The 13,728-nt window shown below is 42.4% G+C and overlaps 1 protein-coding gene across 1 annotated transcript in view; it reads left to right on the top strand.

Annotated features, from left to right (window-relative positions):
- Nucleotides 1-13,728, top strand: part of PDZD2 (PDZ domain containing 2) — a 367,861-nt gene that overhangs the window by 231,899 nt on the left and 122,234 nt on the right.

Below are 13,728 nucleotides of genomic sequence, written 5' to 3'. Positions count from 1 at the left end.
AAGCAGCCCTTCATCAGCCAACTCATTTATAGACTATTGGGAGGGCAAGTGTGTCAGCTCATAGCTGGAGTATCTGCCCCCCCTCCCTTTGGCTATCTGAACAGGACTCGAATCTGACTTCTGTTCATCAGCTTTTCCCTGATGGTGAATGGGATAAACGACCAACCTAAATGTTTGCCTATGTGTACAAAAGTACATAAAATCTAGAAGAGAGAAATGGCCAAGCAAATAGAAGTTATGATTCTGAGTTAGCAAGGGAAGCTTGTGATGATGTCCATGAAAGGGAATTAATAATTTCACCTCTCAGTGGCTGGCAGGGGTCCCTTTTGTATAGCTTTGTGTCCCTCTTAAGAACTTCAGGAGGCAGTGCACCCTCTCAACTTCAAACATTGCCTGCCGTGGGAGTCAGGGGGTATAGCACAACATCCCTGTCACCTTGGATGTCCTGACTGGAGCTCTGCTGTTTCCTCAGTGGCCAGGGAAGAAGGTGGTAACATCCTTCTTCACTCACATGATACCTGCTCTGCTTAGCAAAGGAGGGGGCGGAGTATGCCCTACGAAGACATCTTCTGATGTCCTATTCTGCTGATTGGCCCTTTGCATTATGTGACCGTGGTTTGTTAAATCTAGGTGTGCGTGGGCATGCACCCACACTACACTGCATTCCACAGATGGCCTCAGTCGGGCACAGGGTGAGCTCACACAGTCTCGCCTTAGATACAAGGTCCCTGGGCAGTAAGTAGGTCAAGACAGCAATTGACCTGGGACTCTAGATCTGCCTGCCTTTTTATGGTCTCTTCCTGAAGAAGCAATATAACTATATTTTACATACACCAGAGAAACTTGGCACTTAGGAGGACCGAGAGTGATGCCTTTGGTAAAAGAGAAGCATTACTTTGTATTTTTGGTAACTTTGAGGTCTGGAGGCTATCAGGTGTCTTAAAGCAAGACACTTGGGACTGTCTTCTTTGCCTTTCTAATTTCCACTCTAGTTTTCTTCCCAAATTAAAAGATGGAAACCAAGTTGGAAATTGGCAGAATAGGGTGAGTCTGAGGATCAACCAGAGTGGTCCTTGAGAATCAGTTCAGTTCAAAAGCCTCTATTTCAGTGTGACGACTCAGACTGTGGGGACAAAAAAACATTTGCACATTTCTTCCTTGAAGAGTAGATAGCTTTCTATTTCTACATTATATCTTCCCAAGCCTTGCCCTTTCAACAAAAGCTTGAACATTCTTACAGTCTCTCCTCCCTCCCCCTCCAAAAAAAAGGGGGGGGGGCGGCAGTGATCAATTTCACTTCCCACCCAAATAAGAACACACTTGGAAGTGCCCACGCCAGGGAGAAGTGGGAGGGAATTCAAAGGCACCATAGGTGACCTTCATTTTGAATGGCATGACTCTCTGGATTCATCATGGTACTCTTGATGGATAACAACCCTATCCTCATACCTCTTGCTCTTGTTTCTGCCTCTTTAACAAAAGTGTTCTTTTCTCCTGCAGGCTGGTTCCATCAGCCAGAGGAGGGTCTGCCCTCCAAGGAACCATGCCTTGGCCTTAGCCAAATTCCACCTTAGCCTTCACCTTGCAACACTTTGACTAAAGTTCTCAGACCGCTGCCTGTGGGGTAGAGGGTTGACTGTTGGCAGTAAGCTGCTGGCTTTAGAAAACATCGCAGGTATTTTATTGTAGCAGATGCAAGACAGTTTTGGCAGGAGAGCAGTAAAGACCCAGAGGGGGAAAACAGAAAATTGCCTCTAATCACTGCAGGGGAGAAGGTGGCAGAAATGAAGGCTGCAGTTAGGGTTTGGGAAGCTAAGTCCTTTGCACAATCCTTTTGACAGGCTAGAACTTGCCTGACTTCAGTTTCTCCCTCAAGTCAGTCAAAGAATGTTGAAGGAGAACTGAACGCTGCAGCTGAGAAGGTACCTAAGGGCATCTTGGTGGGTGAGGATTTTATGGAGGTCTCAGTGGCCCCATGAAACTTTGTGTGGTGGAAATTCTGCTGTTGGCATAATGCTGAGGCATTAGACATTCTTATGTCTATAACTAATTAGACATTCTTAATGCGTTTCTTATGGTAACAAAAATTCAACACTTCATCTTTAAGTGAGTAGAGTCAGTTATTTGAAACTTTCACTAGGAGAAGCATGAGTCATCTCTACAGTGTTCTGGTGGCTTAATTAATTACATTTGTTGCTGTTGGGATTTCAGGGTGGGGAGAGAATCTGCCGTCAGCTTTCGTCTTTTTACTGTGGGTTCTTTATGCACTCCAGCAGCAACCTCTGGGTTACTCTAAAACCAAAGCAGTCTCAAAGCTAAGATCTCAAACCTTGCAAAGAATCACCTTTCTAGGCTCGATGACAGTGAATAATACGGTGCTAAATTTTAAAAACATTTGGGGGCGCCTGGGTGGCGCAATCGGTTAAGCGTCCGACTTCAGCCAGGTCACGATCTCGCGGTCTGTGAGTTCGAGCCCCGCGTCGGGCTCTGGGCTGATGGCTCAGAGCCTGGAGCCTGTTTCCGATTCTGTGTCTCCCTCTCTCTCTGCCCCTCCCCCGTTCATGCTCTGTCTCTCTCTGTCCCAAAAATAAATAAACGTTGAAAAAAAAAAATTAAAAAAAAAATTTAAAAACATTTTTTCTCTGATACAATTTACTGTGATAGACTCTTATCCACAGATTGACCCTCAAATCTGTGAGGTTTCTTCTGCTCCCAGCCTATTTTCTTTCTTATAACCATCTCCTAGATTACCTGCCCCTGAACCAGGATAGGTGGAGAACTAGATAAAGGTAATTGCAGGGTGTTTGAAATGCAAGGTTTAGCACTCTTTTCCAGATGAGCACACCTAGGTAAAGAAAAGCTAAGTGTGAGTGACTAGTGTGTGTGCGTGTGTCCAGGAGAAGGGCTGCAAACGGAAACTAATTCGTGGCGTTCCCCTGCACCTGGAGACATGGCTATTTTTGAGCAGAAATCTTTATGTAAGACTGGGTCTCAAGTTTGTAGGTCTTTCTTCCTTTTGTAAACATGTGGCTCGAACATGCTCACATGATTTGTGTTTGTTAGAGAAATGCTTCATTGTGTAGTAGCGACTTTTCTGTGAGAGTTCAAACCAAGTGTCAGATGAATTCCCCCAAGGCTGATGTGTTCAGTTCCATTTTGCTTTCATGGCACTTCGGTGAGTATGAGGGGGAAATGGCCTGCAGAGCGGTGTAGACGCCTTGGATGTACAGTTTTGAAATTCAGAGACAAATCGATTTTGGCTTTTTCTGAAAATGGATCTTATTTTGAGAACCACAGTTGACATGGCTGTGCGAAGTGTTGCTTATTCTTGGCAAGAAAAGTACCCTGAAAAGGTGCTTACGATCCAAGAGAGAGAGAGAGAGCCTGCCCCAGGCTCTCTGGCAGAGCAGGGAGAATGTTTCAGAACTCAGTGTCAGTAATTTATATTAAATCCACATTTGTAGGGAAGTACCTATGCAGATGGAGACAGCAGCTTCCTACAAAATGGGATTGTTTTAGTTACTCTGTGCAGTGGTATTCAGAATGTAGCCTGGCATGTCTGTTTCAGAAATATTTGGGACCCCAACCTAAAGGATTTGATCAGACGTACTTCTTAAACATCTAAGTGCTCATCTCTGTGGTAGGAACTTGCATCAAAGCCAGTGGACAGAAGCCAAAAAGGCAAATGCAGTCTCTATTGGAGAAGGAAGTGATTTGGCCAGCTTTGCTCAAACTAAGATCAGACAGTCAGACAGATATGGGGCACAACTTTTACCTCCTTTTGCGTAAGATCCCTAAGCATCTCTTATTCTTAACCTCGATTCTATTAATAAAGGGGGACTATGAACCTGGCAGGGAGGAAAATAAAATGTTTGTTGTCACTAAACTGTAGTTGAATTTAGTGTCTCCTTCAATAATTGACTTAGGGTCAAAGTACTATAGTATTAGCAGTCCCCATGCCTGGCACCAGTAAAAATGGTGCATGTTATTTGTAGTAGATACCTTCCAATATTATGCACATTACAACTTTGAAAATATACCAGTTAAACTTGTTGCCAGATATTCTTATTTAATGTATTAATAAAATGTGTTAGGGTATACATTTAAAAACATTTAGGGTATTCTGTTTCACATAATTGGTTTTCTTTGTAATCCTAGATATTTTATGCATTTAAAAATAGTGAGATTTTACCTGACAGCCAGAGAGGTCCATGGTATAAAAAAGAAAAAAAGAGAAAAGAAAAAGGCTGCCTATCTTAAAGACTACCATTTCATTTTTTTTTCAAATTTTTATTTAATTTCTAGTTAACATATAGTGTAATATTGTTTTCAGAATTAGAATTTAGTAATTCATCACTTACTTATAACACCCAGTGCTCAACACAAGCGCCCTCCTTAATGCTCATCACCCATTTACCCATCCCCCACTCACCTCCCTCCATCAACCCTCTCTTCTCTATCGTCCAGAGTCTCATAGTCTGTTTCCCTCTCTCCTTTTTCCTCCCTTCCCATATGTTCATCTGTTTTGTTTCTTAAATTCCATATATGAGTGAAATCATATGGTATTTGTCTTTCTCTGATTGACTTATTTTGCTGAGTATAATACACTCTAGCTCCATCCATGTCATTGCAAATGGCAAGATTTCATTCCTTTCGATGGCTGAATAATATTCCAGTGTCTGTGTATCAGTATACACCTTTTTTATCCATTCATGAGTTGATGGACATTTGGGCTTTGGGCTGTTTCCATAGTTTGGCTATTGTTGATAATGCTGCTGTAAACATTGGGGTACATGTACCCCTTCAAAGCTGTCTTTTTGTATCCTTTGGATAAATACCTAGTCGTACAATTGCTAGATCTTGGGTAGTTCTATTTTTAACTTTTTGAGGGACCTCCATACTGTTTTCCAGAGTGGCTGCACCAGTTTGCAATCCCACCAGCAGTGCAAAAGAGATCCTCTTTCTCTGCATCCTCGCCAGCATCTGTTGTTGCCTGAGTTGTTAATGTTAGCCATTCTGACAAGTGTGAGGTGGTATCTTATCGTGGTTTTGATGTGTATTTCCCTGATGATGAGTGATGTTGAGCATCCTTTCATGTGTCTGTTAACCGTCTGGATATGTTTTCTGAAAAAATGTCTACTCACACCATTTAACATTTAGATCTTTATTTACCAGGAGAAAAATACTAACTCAGGACCGTAGGGTGTGTTCCAACCTGTGAGTCACCTGGGGATAAGATGCAGATTCTTGTGCAGTGAGTCCAGGTGGAGCCTGGCGTTTCTGCGTTTCTAACAAATTTACAGTAGCCAGGCTCTAGCCCACAGCAATTCACATAAAGGCCTGTGTTTTCCAAACTCACTTCTAATAATTTTAATCAATCTCCATTATAGATAATAGTTTAATTATTGTAATACTTGGTTGTGGGAAGAGATGCCCCAGGACAGGGAAGGTGGGAGAATCTCAAAAGAAGACTTCACCTGCTTCCAAGGGTCCTGGGTTCGGTCTTCTGGAGCCTCAGAATAGTTGCCAGGCTGGCGAGTGAATGCGGTGGAGGCTCAGGCCTGGGAGAGGCCATCAAGATAAAGGGGTCAGTAGCAGATGGGTGTCCCCCAATGGCTCTGTCGTGGGAATGCCTTGTCTGGGAAGCTGCTGCAGCTGCTGCTCCGTGAGGGGTCACTTCCTGAGCTCTGGGGCTGGTGTGTGCCAGGCGAACTGGGAAGAACACTGCCACTGCCTGGGGAGGGCAGGGCGACCATCCGATCCCCATGTGTGCGTGGTGACCTTATGCTCTGCCCTGAGGAGCTCTGTGTCCTCTTTCCCCGAGGGTGATTTATTACATGTGTAATTAAATGATGCAAGTGGTATGTCTTTGTAAGATTTTCAGGGATGTTTGCGAATTAGGGAAAGGTACTTTGGCAGAGTATGGTGGGGGGAAAAAGTCACTGCACCTCCACAGCCCAAGCAAGTTTCTTTAATAATCTCAGATACCCCAGTCCTGACCTGCTACCTCCTAAAGGTGCTACAGACCTTGGCCCAAACAACTTATGTCATGTGGCCTGCTGGTGGCCTCATAGAGTGGCCACAGAGATCTGGGAATCCAATTTTGTCCATCTACCAGAGGTTATCAACTGCCTGGAGACTGACTTATGCTAATCAAACTCCCAGGAGATTGGCATCCCAAACCCAGTCTATTAACTCCTAGTGAAGAAAGGATCCTTCTGGTCACCAGTTACTGCCATCTTCTTTGTCATCTGTTTCTGCCATTTTTTTTCAATTAATTTATTTTTTTTAACGTTTATTTATTTTTGAAACAGAGAGAGACAAAGCGTGAACAGGGGAGGGGCAGAGAGAGAGGGAGACACAGAATCCGAAACAGGCTCCAGGCTCTGAGCTGTCAGCACAGAGCCCGACGCGGGGCTCGATCTCACAGACCGTGAGATCATGACCCGAGCCGAAGTCGGACGCTTAACCGACTGAGCCACCCAGGCGCCCCAACTGCCATTTTAGCCCTATCTTCCCAGGAGAGAGGTAATTGAGCCGAGGACGTAATATGGAATAAGTCTTAAGGAATATTCCACGGACCTACATTCCATGTTCTCTCTCATGTCTAAGGCTGAATAATCACAAGATAGTCTCTCAGTCTTTGGGCTCTCGCCTTGACTAGATTCCCTTATGTCCCCTTCTCCCTGACCTGGTCCCCTGCAGTGACCCACCTCAGCTTCCATACTTCCAGGCCCTGCCTACCTGAGACCACCTCTGCTCCCCTGGGATAGGGGTCATCTCTGAGGAAGGATGTGTGTGTGGTTGTGGCAGGTGGGATGACACAGTGCAAGGCCATTACAAGGTGACTCTTACTATCTCTACTCTCTGTTTTTCTTTTAATTCTTTCTTACTGTTTCTACTTCCGGGGCCAATTCCCTGTACCCTCAAGAGTGGCAATCCCAGCCTTGAGGAGACACAGATGACACCTCATGACCAGGAGACTGCTCCATGAAAAACGTGTTGCTTTATTACCCATCTATGGAAGAAGACTCCCTATTTACCATCAGTGCCCTCGTTCCTAAAAGCCAGCCGTTGACTCTGGCTGTGTCACAAGAGGCATTTGATAAGATACAGATTGCCATGCCCCAATCTCCGTTCTTAGTGAGGGTCTAGAGTTGTACTTGTAAAAGGAGTAAAGGAATTCCTCACACGTTGGTCGCTTGTTTCAGAATGTTTTTGCATCACTGCTGTCCTGTCACCAGTGGGTAATGGGGATTGGGGATCTCTTTTATTTCTTCTGTATGCTGCTTGTCTTTGCTTAAATCTTGTAGGTGATGAACATGTGTCATCTTACAAAGCTGTCTCCTTTTTTCTTCTTCGGATAAAAGTCTCCCCAGATTATTCTTCTGATCAGCTGTGTTTGAAACTACTGCTATAGACCTGTTGTTCCAGACCCAGAGCCCTCACTTTATGGATGAGAACATGGAGGCTTTGTGCATAAACTGGCTGACTAATATGGGGGGAGGGGTACCATGAAGGTTAAGTATGTAGACCACGCCCAATGCAGACTCCGTGCTCCTTGACCAGAGCCACTTATTTTAAGTCTCAGGGGCCTTAGTTCTGGGGTGTCTTCATAGAGCAACAAAAATCTAATGCCCACATGTGTGAAGTGCAGACCACATTTCACCCAAATAATAGTGCCGAAGCTCTGGCACGAAAATGTCCGTGACGTCAGCCATCCTGCTGCTTCCACAGCTGACAGATTGAGGCCCCCAGAATGCCCAGGGGGCCCCACCTCTTCACTAGATCACTTCAACCTCCAATGCCTCAACTTCTCCATCTGTAAGATGAGCATAATTCTGTTTGCACTTTCTCCTGTACAAACTTATTGGGCAAATCAAATAAAACAGTGTATGGAAGGGCTTTGGGAGAAAAAGCACAAAGCATTATATAATCTGAAGGTGGTCTCTTCATCACCAATATTATTACCCTCAAAGACTTTACCTTTCTGCTGAGTGGCTCCAAATAGAATCACTATGGGTAGAAGAAATACTTTATTCTATCATAACACAATGAAAGGCTTACTTTGGGCAGCAGGGGTAGGGTAGAGATGGGGGGAGTCGGGATTCCCATAGAAATATATCACTTCTAAATTCCCTGACTAAAGTAGCTCTAATGGCCCATTAGAAAATCATTTCACACCCTCTGCCCTTCAGTGGCCACTTTTCAGTGCCAGGAATTGTTTGGGTGAACAAGTTGGTACATGTAAGTCACAGGATGTTTTTCTGTCTGCTCAAAGGCAGGGATTGTCTTTCCTGCCTCTCCTGCTGCTCTGGGTAGTGAAAATGCTTCAGGATTTGTCATTTTGAGAATGGCAGGGTTTTTGACCTTGTGTTCCAGACTAGATTAAGAACCAGACAGATTTTAGTATCTGTAAAAATGTCTGCAATGGTTCCAACAGAGAGAGATCTCTAGAATGGATTAAGCTTTACTTTTCTTCCCAAGAAATAACACTGCTTGAGAATGAGGGAACTCAGTGTGTGGTAAGTTAACCTTAGTGATATTAAGCACCAACTATGTCTCTCTAGAGTTGCTGAAGGGAAACTTATGGACTTGGAGACATAAAGTATAAAGACAATGAAAATTGAAATAAAATTATTTGAAAGAAATTAATTCTAATGAAAGGAGTATGTGAACTAATGACATGACATGGATGGCATGTGCTTACTAGAGGATGCTTCCAGCTCTGAAATTTAACTTTATGAAAAATCCTAGGTTGGAATGGAAAGGAAAGAGTTTGTGAAAGAAGGCATTCTCTTTCTCTCTCTTTTTTTTTTTTAAGTTTATTTATTTTGACAGAGAGGGAGAGAGAGAGAAAATGGGGGAGGGGTAGACACAGAGGGAGGGAGGGAGAGAGAGAGGGAGAGAGAGAGAGAGAGAGAGAGAGAGAGAGAGAGAGAGAGAGAGAGAGAGAGAGAATGAGAATCCCAGGTAGGCTCTGCACTGGCAGCACAGAGCCCCATGCAGGGCTCAAACCCACAAACCATGACCTGAGCCGAAATCAAGAGTCAGATGCTCAACCAACTGAGCCACCCAGGTGCCCTGAGAGAAGCCATTCTTAAATTGACCTTGATGCATAAGTAGGATCTATACAGGCAGAGAGAATGGAAGTGCCTTCCCAGGAGTGAAAGAGTAAAGTTTGGCGGAGGGGGGGCACAGGGTTTTGTGGGTTTGGGGGAGAAGTTATGTGCTAATAAGAAGACTGGGAGATGAGATTCACCCTGTAGACACGTGTAGGTTGATCAGATTTGGCCTGAGACAAAGGAGATTGAAAATACTTTAGACAACCAGATAAATTATTTAATGGTTCATATCACTCTTATTTGCTTAGAAACCCAAATGCCAGACTTCTGAGAATCTGCATTCGAATTACCTACAAAACTTTAGGGGGGGAAATGTGATGGCTTCTGCTCTACCACCCCCCAGCCCTGATTTAGTATTTCAGAACCTTGGAAATAATTAGGGGTAGTGGTAAAGGTAGAGATCCTAATTATTTTTAAGCTCTCCAGTGCAACCAGTATTAGGGGCCATGTAGCTTTTAAAGAATTTCATCCTCATATATGATATAAGGATAATGTAAAATACCTCTTAAGTACCCCCTTCCCCAATTTATGTGATCCTATCAGAGTTTTGAAGTTACAAGTAATAGAAACCAAGTCTGGCTTATTTAGGTAGAAAAGAAATTTAGTGACAGAATGTTGGGTAGCTTACAGAAGCCAACAGAAGTGTTGAGGTCTGGGCTCAAGAGAATGGGCAAGAACCAAGTGTCCAAGAACACACCCAAGGTCATGGCACAGGAACAGTCTGCTTAGGACACCACCACTGCCACCACCATGGTTACTGGACTCCCGTGACTAGCCTTTATCTGTCCCTGTGTCCTATCACGTCCTTATGATCCAGAGTGCCAAGCAAGAGCCTCCTGGGGGCCAAATGTAAGTCATGTGCCTGTGGACTGGTTCCTGGGTATGGGGACAGATAATTAATGTCCCGTCCCCGCCACCCCTCATGTAATGGAAGCGTCTCCAAATCCAAAAGCTGATCAAATGTCAGGCAGATAGCTCCCTGACCAATGCAGGAAAAACGAACTATAGAGTTTGTCTCCTCCTTCATCACCTTTCATGTGTCCACATTCTTTCCTTTCCCTTCCTTTCCTCTCCTCCTTCACTGCCTTTCCCAGATGCCCCATTTTTTCTTGGGCGTGGCATACCTGGTAAACCACCAAGCTCAGTGTGATTGGCTTACTGCTGGTCCTCTCTCTTTATGGAAGTCCTCCCACCCAGCCCACCACCAAATCCAAAACCCTACCTGCAGCTTCCCTGCCTCCGACGGCAGCCACTCCATCATGGGATTATAAAGCCAAATATCCTTTATCTTTTTCTCATGGGTCCTAATCCTGTAACCCGTGTCACCTTGAAGTGGTTTATCCCTTTTTTCATATAGCCATTCAGATATTTGTATATAAAACCATTCTATCCCTCATACACCCCCACCCCCGCCTCTGCATTATCCTCTGCAGGATAAGTATCCTTAGTCCCTTCAGCTGCTCCTCATAAGACAGGATTGTCCTTTTTAAGTGTTAATGCCTAAACTGAATCAAACTCTCTATGTGTAGTCTTATCTAGAAAAGGATTATCACCTTTTGATGCAGACAGTGTACTTCTCTTAATGCCAATATTGAAAATGCCAATATTGAAATGCCTTTAGTTGGTCTGTTATAAGACTAAGTTGACTGTCGATGAAAACCCATAGATTTGGATTGAAGCTATGTGGTACTCATTTAAAGTATCCCGTGGGATCAGATTCTAACCCAGGAGCCTGAGACCACCATCCTGGCACCAGCATCTAATACAGTTAACCTGATTCACTTGAGAGAACTTCCACATTGCTTTGTGGAAGGACTGAGGAGGTGAGTTTCAGGTGCTGCAAACGAAGAGCACAAATCAGCAAGACCCAGTATCTTACATCGTCCATTAGGTGGATCCTTCCCCTACAGAAGTAAATAAGTTACTAATAGCTATTGATGGATGGAAGATGGTATCAGAAGACAGTTTGGCTTGCAAGAGTATTCTTCTTTATTAAGTTTATTGAGATAGAATTTGCTTACACTCTTTAGCATGATGAATTTTACCCAATTCCTAAAGGATTAGATGGAATGTACTTAAAGTACAAAATTGAGACATTATGCTAAAACATAAGAAAGAAACTGGAGGAAGACCCTTCCAGTTGTACCATTCTATAAATTATGACCAACATGAGTCATGTAAATTACCACCTCAGTCAAGAGGAGAACCATTCCATCACCCTGAAAAGTGTCCCCCTGTGGTCAAACCCTCCCCTCCCCCCATAGCTTCTGGCAACCGCTGATATGTTCGCTGTCCCTGTTGTTTTGCCTTTTCCAGGATGTTACATAAATGGAATCCTACATCAAGTCTTAATTAAGCTACTTAAGTAGCCATTTAAGTCTTTCACTTAGGATAATAATGCATTTGAAGTTCATCCATGCTGTTAAATGTATCAGTAGCTCTTCCTTTTCATTGCTGAGTAGCATTCCCTTGTACAGATGTGTCAATCTATGATGCATCTATTCACTCCGTGAATGTGTTAAGTCAGAACAAGATCTGTGTAACATCTCATGAAAGGTTTTGTGCCCCTTCTCTCTTAGTCAAATGCAGCCTATCGGACAGAGAAATCGTTGCTCTTGCATGTGATCTCTGCCCTTCAGTCATGCTGGATTGTTATCTTTATAATATCTCCTGAAGCATAGAAAAAAAATATGAAAAGTAGGCTAGACAGAGTATGTTTTCTTTTTCTTTGCCCGCAAGCATCAGCACAAGATTTTTGTCTATTTTAAATACAGATCTTATTTCTAGCTCTTATTACTCTTTGAAACAAGTTTTTAAACCCTTCTTATTTTTTGGTTTTTGTTTGTTTGTTTTTCTTTTTAAGGAAAAATATGCTCCACCTTCTCTAAAGGAAATCCATCAGTGTTTTAATATTATGACTTTTTAATTGAATTTTAATTATTATATAAATAGGGATGCCAGAATTAAAATATATCTTTTAAAGTAGTGTTTTTAGTTTAAAATTGGACTTGTTCCACTAAATGTCTATGGTAATAATTTTGAGATATCTCTTCCAGGAGATATAGTATATCATAAAAACTGCACTCTAAAATTCAGGTTAGAATGGAGAAGGGAGAGGGTGATTTGAAATAATTATGTGATGGGAACGTCTGAATTTGTAACCTCTATATACCTTTGATTTATAATTTGGTAAAAATAACTTTTAAAGAAAACCTTCTTGGATTTCATAACCTCAGTTGAAAACTTGTGGGATGCTGATTACAGCATGGAGATTTATTCTAAAGATTCTAAGCTAAGGCTGGGTATGGTGAATTTGTTTGCTTTTTAATGGGGGCAATCTTAACTTTTTGTATCCTTAACTAAACAATTGTTCACATTATGTATCTATAATCACAGTTCTTGTACCTACAGCTCTACAGACAGTCCTTCAAGGATACTAGATCCTGCTGTCTTCCTTTCCTATCTGTAACTAAATGCAATTTCCATCAAAATTTGAAAAGAATTATTTTGGAACTTGAACAGATGAACTGGAACTCATCTGGAAGAGGGAAAAGTGAGTGATAGCTAAGAAATTTTTGGAAAAATAAGAACAATGAGGAAGGATGTGGGCTGCCTTACCAGAAAGCAAACTATACTTTAAAACTATAGTAATTCAAATAGTGTGGCACAGGAATTACCAAACAGACCAGGTGAACAAAGGAAGGAATCCCAAATAGGCCCATAAATATCAGGAAATTTGGTGTGTGAAAAGGAGAGACTTTAAAAATGGAAGAAAAATTATGGTCTGCCTAGCGAATTTCATTGCAATAATTAGCTAAAACTTTTTATGGGAGACTGTGAGGTTAAGTCCTGCCTTAAAATAGATGACTAAATTCCAGATGGGATAAAAAGCTAAACATAAAAATGAAATCTGTGAAGGTATTAGAAGAAAAATAGAATATTATCTAGGGTGGGGAAGCCTCTTAAGTAAGACCATAAATGCAGGAAGTTACAAAGAAGAAGATACAGGAAACTTATGGATGAGATAAAAGTCAAAGGTTATAGGAATGGTTTTGAGGATGATATGAAGGAGTGACTTTCACATCTCACTAACATCCCCACCATATGAGTTTTTGCAAGAATATATTCACAAATCACAGAAGTTTCTCAATGTGCTTACTACAGTGTGTAGACCATGGCACATGCATATAAATTATAGAGCTATTACTATTTCTAAACCCCTTTCCTCACTTACAGTGATTCATGTTTCAGAAATGTGGCTCCATGTTTAAATACATTTTTGTAAAATTCTCATATGTTTTGAAAATCATTGCCTTGTTGTTGATACTCTGAATGCTGTTTTCTACCACTCTCATTACTTCTCAGTGCTGAGGATAAAGGATTCAGTTCTATTATTATATGCCTGACTGTTGGCTTGCAGTATGCTTGGGAATACACTACATTCTAGGGGAGGACATGGGAAAGACAGGGACAAGCGGATGTAAAAGAGGGACGCCTGAGTGTCTCAGTCAGTTAAGCATCTGACTGTTGATTTCAACTCAGGTCCTGATATCACAGGTTGGCGGATCAAGTTCCACATTGGGTTCTGCGCTGACAGCATGGA

The sequence above is a fragment of the Felis catus genome, chromosome A1, assembly GCF_018350175.1.
Source record: "Felis catus isolate Fca126 chromosome A1, F.catus_Fca126_mat1.0, whole genome shotgun sequence".
Classification (NCBI taxonomy): Eukaryota; Metazoa; Chordata; class Mammalia; order Carnivora; family Felidae; genus Felis; species Felis catus.
Note: the sequence above shows the minus strand (reverse complement) of the source record. Positions and strands in the feature narration are given on the sequence as shown.